Below are 16,993 nucleotides of genomic sequence, written 5' to 3'. Positions count from 1 at the left end.
GTAAGTAAACCCAACTTCCACCCCTTCGCTCACCTGTAAGCGGTGGAGATACTAGTTTCTCGAAAGCTCTGTTGGTGAAGATTCACTGTTTGTGTTTTGGGGCACGGGCGGGTGGGCAGTTATGTTGCTTAGGCTCTGTGAAAGAAGTTGCGAAAGAGTTACTTCTGGCTCACTGCTGGTGCTTTTCAGGAGACACGCAGCCAGGGTTTCACTGTCCAAGTTCTGTGAAAGAAGCTGAGAAAGAGTTAATCTTGGCTCACTGGCTGTGTTCTGAGGGAGAGGCTGAGACGCAGCCTCACTGCCCAGGTTCCGAGGGAGAAACTGGGGAAGGGTTAACTTTGGCTCATTGCCTGTGTTCTGTGTGAAAGACTGTGATGTACTGTGTGTACTGAACTGTGTATTGGTAGGAGTATTTGTTAGTTTCTGGTGAGGGAGGGGGATCGGGGCACTTGGCGGGGTATTTGTTCTTCTGAAATTCCAGTTAGTTATGATTTTCTGCAATTTTTCAAGTGGTAAACCATCCATTATGTCCCGGGGAACCCCTTTCTTTATTCCCAGCATCCACCAGTGTTGTCTGTTGGAAATCTGTTTTCCTGGTTCTGTGTTTTCAGTGTTAGGGGTTCCCATAAACCGGACACCTTTTGTTTTTTCTGATTTTTCTTCCAGGGTTTTTACAGGCCCATACTGTCTACAATAGTTTATTAAATCAACTGCTACCTCACCCCATGTCCAAGTCTTGCGGCTGCTGCTAGATGTGTCAGATGGTGTTGTGGGGGTCTGTGTTGGTGTACAGGGCGAAGGTGCAGTGTCAGTGGACTCAGACTGATGAGTGGAGTTGTTAAGAAGTCTTTCTAATCTATCTATTGGGCTTAGAGCCATAACTGTTTTTTGAATAGTGAATGCTGTTGATTTCAATGTTTCTGGAAGCCCACGAATTAAAGGGGTCAGAATTTCAGGCTTCACAGGCAATTGCATTGGGGATTCAAAACCAGGAATTAATTTTTTCTCATGAATCATTTGCAAACATGCAGTCTTTTGTACACTTTCTAGGATTTGGTCAGGGGCAGTGGCAATTGCTAAGGGATCACCCCTTTCCAGGGGATTTATTCCCCCGAAATGAATGGGTGACGAATGATTTTTGGGTGCAAAAATAACCAACAAAGGCACAGGGGTTTTGCAGTAACAAATCAACAAGATGCAATTTTATTGACAATAACCACAGCTAAATATGCGTTTGGTTAGGGGATCCGGGGAAGAGAAGGGTAGGACAAGGGAAAAAGAGAGGAAAGAAGGTTAGGGAATGGGGTATAGCTACCAAAATGTGATGTCTTCGGGGTCCCGCCGCCAAAACTTGCTGATACACGTCTTGGGGAGATCTCAGAGAGGCAGTCAAACTGAACCCCAAGATATACTGTTCTTGGTTGGAGGAAGGGTGGCCAAAATTAGGTTTCCATGGAGGGGAGAAGAATAGGACCAGGAGGAGGGGGTGAGACTGTTCCATTGTTTTCATGGCCGAATGCTCACAGGTATGTTTTACTCTGGGCAGGTTTTCCCCCCTCCCTGAGTTGGGAGGGGGTATAGTCCCAGTCTCTGGAAGGAGGTTGCCGGGGGCGGGGCCATGGGGGTGCCAGTAGGGCGCCAGAGGGGTTCTTGGTTCCTTGATGAGGGGATTCGCATCTCTGTTGGTCCGTCACGGTGGTTGAAGACAGGCAAGAGGGGTCTTCTCATGGAGGGGGGGAGCCACCCCAGAGCTCAGTCCAGCCAAGTCAGGAGATTGGAAGAAAGTCCAGTTCCATTGTTCAAAAAAGGGCAGCATGCCCCCTTTGAGTACAGCATGGCATGTTCTGCAAACACCACGTGTGAACACACGAAATAAGCATAAGACTTTCTTTCCCAACTGGCTCAACAGTTTTTAACGCTTCAGTGGTCTTTTTCTCATGACAATTGTGAGGCAAAAAATGAAGGATTTTCGGATGGACTTCTACAGTCCTGCAGAGCTCCTTGGGAGGCACAGCAGGAGCAGCACCCTGGGAGCCTCGGGAATGCCCCTCTGGGATCCATGGCACACACTGCCAGGGGCTGGAATTCCAGTTCCCAGGCAGGAAAAGATGTTCCTGCCCTGGAAGGCAAAGTTCTTAAGAAGGAGCCAAAGGCCAAGTGGAGCACGATCTTACAGTGACATTTCACTGCCAGCCTTCATAGCTTCACCTCTGGTTGTTGTAGCTCCGGGAGTGGGAAATATATCAGGGCAGGGTCTTTGGTGGGAGCTGCCCTGGGTCAAGAGAGACACTGAGAGAGAAACAGAGCAGGCAAAGAAAGGCAGGAGAGAAAGAAGGGCACAAACACAAACAGCTGCGAAGGTGGCACTCTGAAAAACAAACTGGAACTGACAAAAAATGAATGGGACAGAAATCAGTCATTCTGGAAGTTTTATTTACTATCAAAATACAGGCCACACACCCAGCCCCACACAATTCCAATCCCACACCCTCAAATTTGGATGCCACTTCTCCCAATCTCCTTCCAACCCCCTCTCACCCTGGACACTGTGGAATCCAGTAGATTTGTCATGGGACTGAATTTTTCCTAGATGGGAATAAGGCACTTTGACATGGATTGGTCAATTTTGGGGTAAAATTGAGGTGTTTTCAATGGGGTTGAATCATTTTGAGGTGACAGACCAATCTATCTGGAATTCTGGAGTGCAAAGATATGGAGAACTGTTTTGTGGAGAAAAGAAGAAACCTCACAACTTTGTAAAAGTTGTAAAGCCCGGTATGCTTTTATTACGACGTGTGCCGGACACAAGTCCCCCAAAAAGGCATGCGTACCTCTGAAGACCTCGTGTCTTCTTTTATCCCCCTTCCAAATGCATATGCATACAGTTTCACAATAAGTTGGTGCAGGGTGAACAAGACCCCCCCTGGGGGGCTTGGGAGTCCTGGAATGCTGCCAGAGATGTCTGGTGGCTGGACTTTGATCCCACATGGGAGATGACATCAGTATGAGGACGGGAGGATTTCACTGGGGTGAATGGTGAAGGGACAAGTTAATTGGAGTGTGAGATACAGGGTTTAAGATCCCTGTACAGGGGGGTCTAGAGAGGCAAGATGGAGGGATTGGGGCGTGCCCTTCTCCTTCTTCTTCTTCCTCTAGGCCTCCATCTTCTGTGGTGATGTTGGCACTCCAGGATTGGACCTTACTAGGGGAACACTGGTTAATAAGGGTAGAGGGTATTGGAGAAAAATGATAAATATTGTATACGTAACTCCGGGTATAAAGATAGGTGACCGCCCCAGGGGCTTTCAGTGTGTGCCCATGGCTGACTGCTGAGCAGAACTCTGTCAGGCCAAGAGAAAATCTTTTAGATAAGCAATTAATAAACACCAAGACCAAGAACAAATCTGAAGCTTCCTCTCGTCCTTTCGAACCCGGGGGCCCAAGGCCATCTTTGGGCTTTTCCCCAGACCATCTGAACAGCCGAGAAATCCCACAACTGGCGTCCGCTGTGCGGGCTATCTCCCACCAAACCTTTCGGGGGGGGGGGAAAGCCCTGAAGAGCTGAAGAGCCAAGAGAACAGCACTGATAACTCCAGAGGAGGGAAGCCTGAAGAAAGAAAGAAGAAAAAGAAAAAACCGGCCGGGAGAAGCTGCAAAAATCAGCAGTCACTGAGAAATCCCATCTCTCAGCTTCTGCTGAAGACAGCTCGTAGCAGAGCGGCCTGGACTGGGACCAGAAAGGCGCCTCTGATCCATCCCTCGTAATCTGCTGGACGGAGAACAAGGGCCTCCAGACCACGCTGGCGACAGATTCGGTAAGAAGGCCAAAATAAGACTATGGGGGCAACACTCTCCCAAGAACAACGGGAAATCTTATCCACCTTACAAAGTGTAGCAGAATTATATACAGAAGGGATCCCAAAGAAAGAATTAAAACAGCTGTTATTATGGGCAAGGCTCAATTACCCACTTGCAGAAACATATCTTTTGTTCGAAGCCGGGCGTAGTGGCGCGCGCCTGTAATCCTAGCTATGGGGGAGGCTGAACCCTGACGAATTGCTTGAGCCCCGGGTTCAGGGCTGATGTGTGCTGGGTGGGGCGCTGGAGTGGGCGCCCCAATTCTAAACTCGGAATCTATGTGGTGACCCTGGGGGTAGGGCACTTGAGATGGAGCAGCGAAGCTCCGGTGGCGGTCAGCGGAAAGGACCGCATCTGTGAATAGCAACGCCAGCAGCCCTTGGGCAAGAGAGTGAAGAGGGGGCGGAGCGGCAGAGCTCCGGGAAAAAAATTGCTCTGGCTTTGAAAGGCCAGGGGGAAAGGGCTCTCGAAAAAAGAGAGCAGGAAAAAATATTAAAACCCCCGATCAAAAAATGCAACAAACCCCAAGGGCGTCCTGAAACTCCAGAGAGTGTGGAGGAGTCAGGAGCAGAAGGGGGGGAGCAGGAAGATAAGGGATCGGGGGGGGGGCCTGCTCGCGGCGAAAGCGGCGACGCGGCGGCGGCGGCGGGCGCGAGCAGCGCCGGTGAGGATGAGGACACGCCCGCGGAGGGCGAAACTCGCAAAAACCGGGGGATAGACTCACATACCAGCGCGGGGGCGGCGAGCGCGCAAGGCGGGCTGAGGGAAAACGCGCAGCCCCGGAGGGCCGCCGCGGCGGGACGCAGGAGGCGCGCGGGTGTGACGTCAGAGCCGGTGCGACGGTCAGCTCGAATCGCGGGTAGAGCCGGGGTGCCGGCGGGGGAGGCGAACACAACGTCAGAGGAGGAGGGGTCGGATTCCGGGACAGACCGAGGGGCGGGAACCTCGGAGGTGAAACAGGGGGGAGACGATGACGACGTTACCTTGGGGGACACCGGAAGTAGCTCAGAGAGCACGCACGCGCAGAGAGTAAGACGCGGGCGGGCCCGAGCCCGGTCCCCTGTGACGTCGCGGGTGAGGAGGGGCCGTGTTAGGGATTCTACGTCCCGCGGCTCCACACCGTCTCCAGATCTGGTGCCTTTGGTCTCGAGCCTCGGAGTTTCAGTTCCTTCCCTTCATGGGAGACGCCGAGCCGGAAGAGGAAGTAGGGTAGTCGAGATTGCACCGTCATCCGAGCCAGGGAGGCCGGTGACAGCGCCACCTAGTGGCAGGAGGGCAGAAGTGCACGACATGCCGGGTCGGCTCGGCGGAGCCACAGCGCCATCTCGTGGCGAGACTGCAACAATGCAGCAATTTTTTCCAACAATATATAAAAAGAAAAGCACCTCGAAGAAAACAATGTTAACACGACAAAGGGATTATCCATCCACTTCGGGATTTCATGAAGATGATGAAAGCTCAGATGAAGAACAGCTACAAGGGGAAGATGTCATAAGGATCACAGCATCGGAAGGTGTCCCAACATGGATGCTATCAGCAGCAGAAGCAGCAAAAAGCTTCTTGCATTCATTCGATGCAGTAAAGAAGAAATATCAACAGGATCCTCGAGTTTCCTTTTCGGATTTAGGAGCAAGGCCAAAAACCTCAAGGCAAAAAATGAGACACTATGAATCACCGATGACATCTACAACACCATTATTCATGCAAATCCCAATGGAATCTGATGAAGAGGGGTTTCAAGAGCCGGTGAAGACAATGGATTGGAGGCAAATCAGAAAAGCATTGGAAAAGGAAAAGCATTTATTCCCGGGATCAGGGGATTTGACAATGCCAGTGACATATGATGCCCAGGGACAGAATCCAAGGTGGGAAAGGATGGGTCATGAGACACTCAAAGACCTAGGGAAGGCAGCTCAGACTTTTGGGCTGAACTCACAATACTTCAAACAGCTATTAAGAGGGACATTCTCTATGTATGATCTCACACCATATGACATTCGAAGTATTGTGGCAATGATCCTCACTGACACACAGAGTCTTGTCTGGGAAAAAAGGTGGAGAAAATATCTTGCTGAGTTGCGGAACAGATACCAAGGTGGGCCGAATGCGAACCTCACAGAAGGGCAATTAGCAGGGGATCCTCCAGATGACAATCCAGGGGAACAAGCAGCGCGGCTTCCATGGAGAGTGTTAAGCGACATCAAAGAAGCAGCGCGATTGGCAATCATGCAAATTACGCCGACAGGAGCTCCGGATGTCCCGTTCTCTTGCATCAGGCAAGGTCCCACAGAGCCATTCATGTCATTCATCGACCGACTCACGCAAGCCGTGGATCGACAGGTGACAACAGAAGAAGTGAAGAGGCCTCTCTTGGAGAATTTAGCTTTCGGCAATGCCAACCCGGATTGTCAACGGGTGATTAGCACCATGCCAGGACGGCCATCCTTGGCAGAGATGGTGGAGGCATGCAGCAAGGTGGGGACGCCTCAGCACGTCGCAGCGATTGTAAAGGATGAATTAAAAGAGGAATGGGAGAAACAGCTAAAGGGACGCTCAGAAGGGCAATCAGAGGACAAGACATTGGAGAAGATGTTCGAGAAATTACTTCATCAACAGGACGAAAACATCAACAAAATTCTCGCGGCAATGCAGGAAGAGAATAACCCCCAAGGAGGACAGTGCTACAGATGCGAGGGAGATCATTAGTGCTTATCCAGACTGTCAGCTTGTGCAGCCACCTTCTTCTACCGGGGCCATCAATCCGCTGGGGCTGCAAAGTCTTCAGTTGTGGCAAGCTGATGTCACGAAATACCCATCTTTTGGGAGGCTCAAAAATGTTCAAACAACACATAGGCAAAGCTAAGGGAAAATCCTTTGGTTTTGATCAGAAACCCAGAAACAGGTTAAATAGAGGGTCCTTTCAAACTAATCATTTGGGGAAAGGGTTTTGCTTGTATCTCCACAGATCGAGGTCTGAAGTGGGTGTCAGCGCGGCACGTGAAGCCATTCCGAACGCGAGAACACGAGAATGCTGATCCAAGAAGCAGAGAGACGAGTACTCAGACAGAAGTCGAGACTCGGGCTGCGAAAAACGACCCAGAAGAGAAATGAAAAGAAACTGAGGACTTTGGGGGGTTTTCACATAAAAGCAAAAAAAGATCTTCTTGGTGCAAACAGAAGGGGGAGATGTGGGATCTCAGTCTCTCAGAACTAGGGTGCAGGGTGAACAAGACCCCCCCTGGGGGGCTCGGGAGTCCTGGAATGCTGCCAGAGATGTCTGGTGGCTGGACTTTGATCCCACATGGGAGATGACATCAGTATGAGGACGGGAGGATTTCACTGGGGTGAATGGTGAAGGGACAAGTTAATTGGAGTGTGAGATACAGGGTTTAAGATCCCTGTACAGGGGGGTCTAGAGAGGCAAGATGGAGGGATTGGGGCGTGCCCTTCTCCTTCTTCTTCTTCCTCTAGGCCTCCATCTTCTGTGGTGATGTTGGCACTCCAGGATTGGACCTTACTAGGGGAACACTGGTTAATAAGGGTAGAGGGTATTGGAGAAAAATGATAAATATTGTATACGTAACTCCGGGTATAAAGATAGGTGACCGCCCCAGGGGCTTTCAGTGTGTGCCCATGGCTGACTGCTGAGCAGAACTCTGTCAGGCCAAGAGAAAATCTTTTAGATAAGCAATTAATAAACACCAAGACCAAGAACAAATCTGAAGCTTCCTCTCGTCCTTTCGAACCCGGGGGCCCAAGGCCATCTTTGGGCTTTTCCCCAGACCATCTGAACAGCCGAGAAATCCCACAGTTGTTGAAGCTCTTGCTCTTGGCTGTGCCAGCTGGTGCACTGCTGACAAGCTGGTCCTTTCCTCTAGGATTCATCTGTGCCCTGGGTAGAACTGTTGCTGCTCTTTTCAGAGGATGTTTGGGAATGCCCTGGATTCGTGTCTCAGAACAATGTCTGTAATGATTGTGTGAGTCAAACTCTCTTGAGAAAGCTCCTCCATGGGAAAAGCAGTTGCAGCTCAGAAGGAGCAAAGCAGGGAAGCTGTGGCTGGAAGGGCTGCTTACAGAAGTTTGTGGGGACACCTTGATGTCCATGCCATTGCAGATGGGGAAACTGAGGCACGGAGCCATGTCTGTGTGTGTGTTCAGGGTCCTTCATGGGACCCCCAGCAACCCGGGGGCTTCTCCTGCCTGCCCTGTGCCCAGAGCCCATCAGGGGCTGTTGGCTGCTGCCCCTTGGCTTGAGCTGCCTCCTGTGCCCAGGGCCCTGTGCTGAGCACACGGGGCTGTGTTGGTTGGAAACCCAGGGTGCCCTGAGCCCGGGTTTTGTGCCCCCGAGCCACGACAGCCGCACCTTTGCAATGCCTTTAACCGAGCCATTGCCTGCTCTGTCCTCGGCCTGCAGGGGCAGCGTCACTGCACCGAGTTTACACTTCGACCTCGCTGAGCTCGACTTCGGGGACATCTCCTTTGGTGAGTGTTCCCTGGGCTGGGACACAGCCTCAGGGATGTGTGCCTTCCAACAGAAAAGCATCCCTCACTCCTGCTCTGCCCCAGCAGCCTCTTCAGGCTGTGAACTGCAGGGCTGCTGCTGCTGCTGCCTCAGGGGGCATTTTGCCATTGTGAGATCCCATGGAAGCAAGGAATAGAAAGGCAGTATTTTCTGGTGTCTCTGTGCTGCTTTAAAGGACAGATGTCTGCCAAGGAAGGTGGGAATCTTGCTGCAATGGAAAATTGAGCCCCTCCCTCCAAATGATTATCCCTTTGAAATGACAGGGCTCCCAGGCAAAACTGTGGGAAAAGGAATAACAGTTCTTTGCTAGACTATCTCAGGAGAGGACAGACAAGACAAGAACAGACATTTCCCAGATGCCAAGTCCTGTTTTTCCCCTTTGGTGGAGGTCTGGTCACAGCAGGAGGAGCTGTGGGCTCTGGCAGGGCAGGGATCCCCCCCAGCCGGTGCGGAAAGGGAAGGGAAGGAGGAAATGGTCCTTTTGCAAAGCCCCAGAGGGCAGGGGGATGTGGGCAGTGCCCAGCAGCAGCAGCAGCAGCAGCAGCGGGACAGGCAGGCAGGGTCGGTGCCAGCGCTGAGCTGCAGCCAGGGCAGCCCCGGGCCAAGCACAAACCTCCCGCAGCAGCAGCGGCCGAGCTGCGATCCCCGAGCGGGAGGAAGGGAAGCTCCACTCCCTGCCCAGCCTCAGCTCCCACTGCACAGCCGCCCATGGCATCATGCCACAACTCCCAAAACCCTCAAGGGAAAAGCCCAGCCCAGGGCCAAAACCCCCCAGAACCCCTATCCCCCTTCCCAGACCAAGGGCAACATTCACGGCCAAGCCTATACCCAGAACAATGAAGTTCATGAACTTCTGAAGGAAACTCATTGCCTTTTTTGAGCTGCTTCTTCCCCAGCCTGCATCACCACGGAGGCGCTTGTCAAGTTGCCTTTGGAAGGAATGAAATACGAAAGGAAAGAGATGGAAATATGTTTCTGAAGCAGGAGATTGATCCTGCTGAATCCAATTTCTTTCCTAAGGGCTCTTCGGCTGAAGGCAGCTGTTGTATCTTTGCTTCTTTGTAACTGTGTACTGTTGTCTGCATGTGCTGGCCTCAGTCTCGTTGGAGGTTTTGACATCTGGGTTTGTCCTTTTTGTGCCTCTCTTGCCTCCCTGCTGGAGTCCCTGCTGGAGCTGGCAGTGGTCACTTGGATGGGCACAGAGAAGCTCTGGGCTGCAGCTGCAGTTGCTTTTTCTCCCCATCTGTGTCCCAGATGCTCTTGGTGAGCAGGCCTGGGGAGAAGTCTCCTCCCCACAGAGCTGGCCAGCCCAGCCAGATGGGCACTGCAGAGCAGGCTGTGGCTGCTCTGCGCGCTCTGCAGGACATCCCCACCATGAGTGGCTGTATCTCTGGCTTTGCAGGATGGAAAGCAAATCTCAGAGCCTAAGTGTGGTAAACCCTTTCAGGCAGCACTCTCAGTGAGCAGCATGGCTGTGATGTCCCTATTTGTGGGCTGAGGTGGGACCTGGTTCCTAATTGCTAATCTCAAAGCAAGGCTTGGCTGTGCCCCCAGTTGAGTGGGCTCTGAGCTGTCACGTGCTCAGTCTGTTTGGCCCAAAGCAAGAGATGCCTTAAAGATCCTGCAGAGAGAAGCTGCATTAGGGTGCTTTGCATCACGCTCTAGTTCCTGATTCCATCCTCACTTTCTTTTGCTGTAGCTTCTTCTCACTGACAACTCACTGTTCATATGTCTTGAAAAAGGTGGCAGTGTTGGCAGGCTGTGCAGGGAATTGGACAGCTTGAATTCTCAGAGTAAATGCTGGGTCTGGGTGCACACTCATCACTGAGAGAGAACTGGTGCTGGTTTGGGGCAGGTGAGGGAGCTCGTCCCCATCCCAAAGAGAGAAGCTTGCAGTGTTCAGCAGGGCTAGGAGTGGGCATTTTCAAGGCTGCAGTCTGGAATCTGTGTCAAAGGGAACTAAGTGACGATTAATTCCTCACGCAGCTTCTGGGTGAGCTGTAGTTCAGATCATAAAGAGCTCAACTCCAATCCCACTTTGATCCTGCCAGGATCTTGCCCCCAGGATCATGCCCTGCTGGGTGCCTGAATGGATATTTGTGTCCTTGCCCAGGCTTTCCCTACACGCAGCGCTGCCGCCTCACCAACAGCTCCGCGGTGCCCCTGACGTTCCAGCTCCGCATGGCGGACAATGGCACGCAGCCGGCTGTGGACAGCGTGGATCAGATCCGCAGGGACACCGACCCGGCCTGGAGCAAGGGAATCCATTTCCATGTGGAGCCCAGGGAGTTCACCCTGAATCCCAGCCAAGGCACCATCCTCCCCCAGGGACACCAGGACATCGAGGTACGGCAAGAGCCCAGCCACAGCCGCTGCAGCACCAGGGCTGGAGCTGCACTGCAGGGTGGGAGGGCTTTAGCTCTGGTGCCAGCTTGGAGCATCCTGGCACTGAGAGATCTGCACTGCTGGGAGGCCTCTGCTAGCTGGCTTACTCGGGATGTTCCTCAAAGAGCACTGTTTGCTTTCCAAAATCATATGCCTGAGTTCACAGACCTTATGGTCAAGGCCTGAAGCCATTCTTGTGTTTTTGAGAGCGATTGATTTGATTGGAACGGGGCAGAGCAAGGATAAGGGCAGAAGGTGGCTGTTAGAGAGATGTCATTGTATCAAGCAGTGAGCTTTTCTTCTTGGTCTCATTTCCCCCCTCCTGGGGAGCAGAATGATTTGTGTTCACTGCAGGAAGCTCCAGTGGAGACAAAAAAATCTGCAGCCATGTGTAGCGGTTCAAATTTATTGTATTGATTCCTTGTTAAGTGGTTTGTTCTGTGGTACCCCGTGTTCTCCCCGAGTTGGTTTACCCCTGGGATTTACCTTCCCTCAAAGCTGTCCCTCATGCCCCTTGTTCCAGCTCTTTCCCTGCCTGTCAAACCCAGCCCCTTTTGTTCCCCAACCTTCTTTGCCAATTTAACCTGGAGCCAATCCCTGTCTGCAATGCCCCTTTGGAATTCCCCTATTCCTGGAGGCCCCATTGGCCCATGTGAGCCATCCTCCCCACCCTCCTACCCAAAGTGGCCCCAGACACTTGATGTAATCCCCTCAATGCTCCCCTGAGGATTCCCTTTTGGCTTGCTGTTTGTATTCACCCCCTGATTTGTGTCTGTACAAAAGCCCTTGCACAGTAGTGTCCAGGGCTCTTTTGGCTTTGATCCTTTTGCTTGGAATAAACCCTTCCTTGTGGAACTTCAAGACAGAGATCCTCCTCCTTTCTCCTCTGCCTGATCCTGTTGGTGGCTTGTCTCTTGCAGCGTAGAGCAAGAGGCTCTGAGGGTTCTGCCTGTGGTCAATGCCCACCCTGGGGCAGTTCTGAGGATTCTGCCTGTGGTCAATGCCCACCCTGGGGCAGTTCTGAGGGTTCTGCTTCTGTCAATGCCCACCCTGGGGCAGTTCTGAGGATTCTGCCTGTGGTCAATGCCCACCCTGGGGCAGTTCTGAGGGTTCTGCCTTTGGTCAACGCCCACCCTGGGGCAGTTCTGAGAGTTCTGCCTGTGGTCAGTGCCCACCATTGGGCAGTTCTGGTTCTGAGGGTTCGGCCTGTGGTCAATGCCCACCCTGGAGCAGTTCTGAGGGTTCTGCCTGTGGTCAGTGCCCACCATTGGGCAGTTCTGGTTCTGAGGGTTCTGCCTTTGGTCAATGCCCACCCTGGGGCAGTTCCCCACTCCTGGCGTGGGGCCGCAGTTCTCAGAGCCAGCCCGGGCTCGGGCTCTCAGGGCAGCCATGAACTGCCCAGCACCTGCTGGGCCATACTTTGCCCTCAACCTCCTGCTGTAAAGCTGAACTCATTGTGGTCGAGTCAGATTTCCTCTGCATGGATGTCTTTGTAGTCAGATGAGAAATTGGCCCCTTCATTTGAATGCAGTGGTGCATGGAGCTGTAGTCTAATGTTTTAATGTAGCTGACCTGTGCCCTGATAGCAAGGTGTGTTTAACAAATCTGGTATTGCCAGAAGGCTTTTGTTACTCTGAGACTGTGCTCTACACATGGAGCAGCAGAAGAATGAAGGCCAAATCCTCCCTCAGAAACTGGAGGTTATCACCTGTGGGTAATGAGCTTTTGTAAGGAAGCATTGACTGTTCTTCTCTTCCACCAGGTGACCCTGTGCTCCAACACGGTGATGGAGTTCTACCGGAGATTGCTGGTGGACCTGGAGGGTATTGGCAAGGGAGTGGCAGCCCTGATCATCACAGCCAGGTACCAGCCCTTGCCTGGCCTCCCGCAGGCACTGCCTTGCCCAGGCTGTGCTGGCTGCAGCTGCCAAGGAGAAGTGCTGCTGAATGCCCTCATGTTGTGCCAGCTGGACACGAGAACAGCAGTGCTTGGGCAGCAGCCCGTGGTGAAAAGCACGTTTGCTCACAGCCCAGCACGGTCCTGGCCCTCTTCTAAAGGCACCAGGAATGATATCATTGATTGGCCTGGTTTTTGGTGCTTGAGGTGGAACAAATTTCCTGAGGGCCTCCTCTCCTCCTGGCTGCAAGATGTGGAGTTGTGCTGGTTGTGAGCACGGTGCATTGGTTTGAGCCACAGCAAGCAGCTGCTGAGAGTCAGGCTCTGGCTCTGTCCATGAGGGCACATGGCAGGGGGGAAGTGGCTCCCAGCAAGAGTGGGGAGGGCAAGGTCTGACAAGGGGAAAGCAGCCCTTGATGTGGCAGGTCAGCTCCAGTTTTTGTCCTTCCCTCTGCTTCCCGTTTTGAGCTTTAATGTCGTCAGAGTTGAGAGCAAAAGTCGTTGTTGCTGCAGCAGAATTCCATGCTGCTGTGCTGCTGTGGGTGTCAGTGTGATGGCCAGAGGGATGCAGCTCCCTGGTGCTGTTCCCTGTGCCAGGCAGAGCCATCCAGGCAGTGCCTGGGCTGCCATTGTGTACAGCAGGTGGAGCTGGGGCCAGGCAGTGCCTGGAGCTGTGCAGTGAAGGAGCCAGGGAGCTGCAGAGCCTGGCAGGGGCTGATCAGCCCCTCTGTGGGGCAGCTGCTGTCTCGTGCCCTCCAGGGCTGGGGCAAAGAGCTGAGTTCTCAGGCAGGGCAACAGCACCATGGCAGAGAAGGGAATCATTTTTACGGAGACCCTGGAGTTGTGTGTTCCTTCAGCCTTAGGGAGCACTGATCCTTGTTGGCAAGGCTCCCCCAGAGCTCGTGGGTCACTTTCACTGTTCCAGGAGTCCTTGCAAGCCTTCTTGGGTAAAGCAGGGGCTGAGGCAGCTGTGGGGCAAAGTGCTCTGCCTGGGGCACTTGGCAGCCTCTGGGTGCTGCCTCTCAGGGTTTGCCCCTCCTTGACAAGACATGTTGGAGTGGGAAGAGGTAGAAGGCAATTTATCCCTGTAGGGCCCTTCAATGTGCATTTAACAGTGACCAATGTGTTCTGCTCCATTTCACAATCTTTGGGGGTAGGCATTCTCCATTCTCTCAGTATCTCTGATTGTCCTGGGGTCATCTCTTTGCCCAGATGTCTCGTTCCTGAGCTCCAAGTGTCCTCCCCAGTGCTGCTGTGTGATGAGTGCCGCCTGAAGGTGCCCTACGAGAGGAAGATCCTCATTAGGAATCCCAGCCACCTTCCTGGCTGCTACGGGCTTATTCCCCAGGTTTGGCATCACATCCACCTCCTCCTGTCAAATATTCCTGAGGAGATCATTAGGGGAACAAAGGGTTTGGATAAGACCTTGCTGCTTTCTATTCAGTCTTAAAGATCTGCTGAGAACAGGATCCTACCCAACTGTAAACTTGAGGAGGCAGTTTAAGCTCTTGAAAAAACAGTTGATGTTCTAGTCGTCAGCGTGTTTTCCTGTGGGAGATCTTAGAGGGTTGTGAAAAGCTGCTGCACCCACAGACACCAGTGCCTGTGCTGGCAGCCTCCTTGCAGGATGCCCTGGGAGTGCTAAACCTACAATACTTGCATCTTGTTTGTGCCTTTGACCTTTGTCCTGGGGAGTTTTAAAGGTGTGTGTAAGTTGCTGTTGTGGTGGATGTTAAGGAGCCTGAAGTTTCTTGAGAGGTCCCTCTGAATCTGCGTTTCATTGTGTCCCTTCCAGAAACGCAAGGAGGACTCTGCTGTGCTCTACTCCAGCCCCAAGCCCTGTGGGATTGTGCAGCCCCAGAGCACAGCAGAGATCCCAGTTGTGGTGGCAGTGCAGGCCCTGGGCACTCATCGCACCAATGTTCTCATCGGCGTGTTCGGGGATGAGAGAAACCCCCTGGTGAGGGCAAGGGGAGATGTGAGCCTGTGTGCAGCTGCTCCTGGCAGGGTGCACAGGGACAGGGATTGTGCCGGGGAAAACAGGCACAGGCTGCTGGGGAGAAGGACAGGAGGGATGGGGGGCACAAACAGCTCCTGCCTTAGGGGTGGGAATCTCAGTGTCTGACACAGAATGGAGTTGGGCTAAGCTGGAATCCAGGGGCATTTGAGTTCATTATTCTTTCAAATGCTGTTAGCTTTGGAAACATCTGTTTGAAAATGTCATCTCTCTGAGCGCAAAAGCGGTATTCAGAAGTCTTCTAGGAAGCTTGAGCTTTCTGTAAAAGAAAGGAAAGCTGGCATTTGAAGAGTGTTTGCAAGGACTGAAACTTCGAACCCGGGCCATCGTGGCACTGCCTGTAAATCAGTGAACAGGAAGGAAAGGCAATGCAGGCTGTGCCAGGGAGCCTGAAGGTTGACCAAACAGTTGCTTTCAACTATCAGGCTGCTTCCCTTAAAGAGGAGGGTTTCTCCCCACCAGAAGAACCAGTTGTTTAACTGTCAGGCTGGTCTTACCTAGAGATTTCTTGCAAAAATAAAAGCTTTGGGCCAATAATTTTTAGTTTGAAAGGTTCTCTTACCTTAATCCTTTTCCATTTGGAGGTGAACATGTAATTTTCTTTTTCCCCAAAAGCCCAGCATTTCAGCTGGAGAGTGGTAGCTGTCCCTAAAGAAAAAACTTGAGCAGGGTTGAGCTGTTGAAGGTTTTTTAGGTTTGTCTGTTGTGGTTTGTTTTGGGTTTTTTGAAATCTTTCTTGCTTTCTTCCTGGAACAGAGAGCACAATTATGGAGCTCAGGACAGCTGGCAGAAATCTCCCCAAGCCCAAGGCTGGCAGAGCTTGGCAGGATCCCAGCACCACAGCCTGTGTATGTATGTATGGATGGATGGATGGATGGATGGATGGATGGATGGATGGATGGATGGATGGATGGGAATGCGACCTGAGTCGCCTGGGAGTGTTGTAAAATGTCAACCAACCCCCCAGTGGTGTCAGGGGAACATTCCTGATAAATCCCTGGTGGAGCTGCCGAGTTTCTGGCCTTGGGCACTGGGTGGGCTGTGGTGGCTGGGCACTGGCTGGGTCTGCCCCTCGGTGTCTCAAATCTCACCTTTTTGCTGCCTTCTCTGTCTTTTCCTCTCCCACTGTGCTTTTTGCATCCCCACCAGGTGTTAATGCCTGTCCTCTGTAGTTGCTCAATGCAAGCAGTTGCAGCTGCTGCAGCACCTCAGTGCCATCCCTGGGCTGCCTTTAGAACAGACCTGCCCCAGCCTGGATTGGGAAGGGCTGGATCAAACCATTTCTCAGTTCAACGTGCCAGCACTCAGCCAGGGGCTGCATCCTGGCCAGGAGCTGCTCGTGAAGGTGTCCCTCCCTCCGTCCCACTGCAGGTCCCTGTTCATAGTTATTTTCCAGAGATGAGCTCCACCCACCTAAATTCCAACCCCAACCACCAAAGGAGATGAGAACCAGTCTGGATTGCCCGGCAACTCGATGGAGGCACTTCAGGACTGGACAGGAGGAGGCAGCCAGAGCCCCGTCCAGGTTTAGAGCAAATTTGGGGAAGAATCCCCCGAAGGAGCTCCGGTGGGAAAAAAGGAGATCCAATCGGCCCCTCCCCTCAACTGGTCCGGGAGGAAAAAATACGTCCCTGGAGAAAGGTGGAAAAAAACCTGTTTGTTAAACAATAAAACCAAAACAATATCAAAAAATGAGACCCCTTGCCACTCTGAAAGAGATGACAAACTGAGAAAAGCCTGTCCCTGGGTTGCAGCTCACTCAGTCTCTGATCAGTCCCTCCGGTGCTGGAATTGTCACAGGCCAGGCCCGGCCCCATGGGCCACAGGTGCAGCTGCCGGTGCTCTGCTGGTGTTCAGTCCAGAGCAGGTTTCAAGAGGTCCAAAGAAAAGAAAATACACAGTCCAGGGAACTTCTTTGCCTCAGCTAGCTAACACTAACTAAAAAGTAAAAGAAGAGCTCTGTCCCGCTGTCTGTCCGCAGACAGCAACAGTCCAGGAGGAGGAATGTGGGGGAGTGGAGTAGAGTGTCTGAAAACAAACTGCGCGCTTCTTCTCTCCCCCCTTTCACTCTCTGGAACACTCTTAAAGGTGCAAAACTTATTATTCAACATAAACAGAAAGAGAAGATTGGGGATAAAAGCATCATATGGTCAACCCAGGACATTCCACCCCTTATCCCCATATCGTCTGCTTACTACTAAAACTAATATAAATTCTAACTCTACAAGTACATACATGATACATCCATTATACAGCTATACACAGACAATGGTAATAACATTCAGCAAACAGTGATATTTACACAGGTTTTATCC

The sequence above is a fragment of the Melozone crissalis genome, unplaced genomic scaffold, assembly GCF_028551555.1.
Source record: "Melozone crissalis strain CALT ecotype California unplaced genomic scaffold, PUWL_Pcris_2 ptg000043l_1, whole genome shotgun sequence".
In the NCBI taxonomy this organism is placed as follows: domain Eukaryota; kingdom Metazoa; phylum Chordata; class Aves; order Passeriformes; family Passerellidae; genus Melozone; species Melozone crissalis.
This window is presented reverse-complemented; position numbering follows the sequence as displayed.